Below are 2,500 nucleotides of genomic sequence, written 5' to 3'. Positions count from 1 at the left end.
CATATTTCTCAAATGCTTCTGTTGTCCTGTACTGTTTGCCAACTCAACAGCTGCCTAATTTAATGGCATATCCTTAGCAATAAAAAAAACGCAAAATCTGACCATGAATATGAATAAAGAAGGGGTTGGTTTCTATTACATTTTATACCGTGACAGCAGGGTGAGAGTGACATACCGCAGTCATGACGTCATCGATGACGTTTCAGTGAGCTATCCTGAAGGCGGCTTTACACCTGGCAATTCCTAGTCGGCAATACAGTCGCGACGATCTAGCGGCTAGACCAGCTGGGTGCTCTCGGGAGCAAGTACGTTCACACGTGGGAGGAGAAGTCGGGAGCATCAAGACGTAATCTGCTAGTAAATCCAAGGGCATGAATTCATCCCAGACACCCCAAAAGGCTACTACCATATCTTAAAACCACAATGAATCTGGTCCATTAGCCTAATATTGTAGAAATACTTTATAGTATATCATCCTAACGGACTCCTCCTCCCCCAATTGGAAGCCAGCGTGACGTCATGGCATGCATAAGAAAGCTGTTTAACGAAACACACGAGAAAAAAAAAATCCTGCTCCCGTCGGGGATTAAACCAGCGATCAACGAGGCGGGTATGCCCCGCCTTAACCACTCGGCCACGGAGACGCCCTTCTCATGAGGCAAGCTAGGGAAGAGTTGGTCATCAGGGCGGCCGGTCAGCTGCAATACAAAGTAAAGCCAGCGCAGAGTAAATAATTATATGAAATACTAAGCTTTGCAAAGTCCTGTTCGTTAAGGTATGTCCTTAAGATACACCTCTACTTAGAGCAAGAGAGTTTCGACAAACAAGTTTTGGATCACTTACTTAACCGACGCGTCCTTGTCATCTTAAGTATAAACGTGAACGGGCTAAGTCTTTACCGACGCGTCCTTCCCAGCAAACCAGCACCATCGGCAGAAGGGCGCCCACCGTCAGCAGAATTTCTGACGTCAAATCGACGGAGGGCCTCCGTACTCCAACGACTTTAATTATCGTCTCCTGCAGTGACATGCTGTATGTGCGTGTGTAAAAGACGTTTTTTTTTTTTTTTTTTTTTTAATGTGGCCCTAAGGTATCTATGTGATGGATAATGAATCGATCGGTCTTTCCAGAAACTGCAAACGACCATGGGCATATAGTATATACACTTATGTACACACACACACACACACACACACACACACACACACACACACACACAATTAACATTCACCAGTGACGTGAATCCCTCTTCGATTGATTTTTTTATAAATCAATAATTGTGTTATCATTATTAATATATGTAAATTAAAATGAACTTGGGTACTACGTGGAGTTCTATACCCATAATGTGATGCGAAAAAAAAGTCGGGTGATGTGTTCCCTGCACGCCGCCGCGACACGAGTCAGTGTGCACTGTGACGTGGGCGGCAGTGGGTGTGTGACGTGTGTGTTTCTGTGCCATGTAAGTTTGCTGAAGTTCTCATGTATCTTATGCTGTACTGTGGTAGTTAGTTGTAATAAGTGCAGAAGATTCGCTGTAACTGATGAAATGACTCATTCATAACCCGATAGCCTAGCTACGTACTTTACTTTGTTTTCTGGTGAATTTTCTTTCTTTTTGTTTTTACTTAAATTCTCGCATTCTTTTCCTAATACTGTAATATTATATGTGCTAGTGGCAGATTCGTTGTCATAATATTTATTAATATAATAGCCTACTGCATAGTGTAAGTGCATAATGCTTTTTTATTAGTTTCCAGAATGTGTCCGTAGTCATATGATAGCGCATAGCCTACTGCCTAGTGTAAGTGTATATAGCTTTTTTATTAATTTCCAGAACGTGTCCGTGGCCATATGAGTAGACATAGCCTACTGCATAGTGTAAATGCATAATGTTTTTTTTTATGAGTATGCATAGCCTAATGCATAATGTAAGTGCATAACGCTTTTCTTTAATTAATTTCCAGAACGTGTCCGTGGGCATAGGAGTACGCATACCCTACTACATAGTGTAAATGCATAATGCTTTTTTTATGGGTAGGCATAGCCTACTGCATAGTGTAAGTGTATAATGCTTTTTTTATTATTAATTTCCAGAACGTGTCCGTGGGCCTAGGAGTACGCATAGCCTATTGCATAATGTAAGTACATAATGATTTTATTTTTTTTTTATTTTTTTATTAACTACAGGACTTCACAACATACTTATGACAGTAATTTTCAGGATGGTAGCAGCTAACAGCGATAGAAAAGTAACAATTTTATACGGACTAATTAAGAATTTAGATTTTATTTATTTATTTATCTATCTTTTTTACTTAAAGTAGCCTACCTACATGTAGCTTACTGTCAATGACTAGGATTTCTGTGTTCAAATTATGGGCCGGAGGACCAAAACAAGTTCAGGTAGTAGAATAATTACGAATGAGCAGCAGTTACATAACGGTTGTTGTATAGTTCATGCATCATTTGTGGGAAAGATAATTGAGCCAGAATAATA

Source organism: Eriocheir sinensis, unplaced genomic scaffold (genome assembly GCF_024679095.1).
Source record: "Eriocheir sinensis breed Jianghai 21 unplaced genomic scaffold, ASM2467909v1 Scaffold52, whole genome shotgun sequence".
NCBI lineage: Eukaryota > Metazoa > Arthropoda > Malacostraca > Decapoda > Varunidae > Eriocheir > Eriocheir sinensis.
This window is presented reverse-complemented; position numbering follows the sequence as displayed.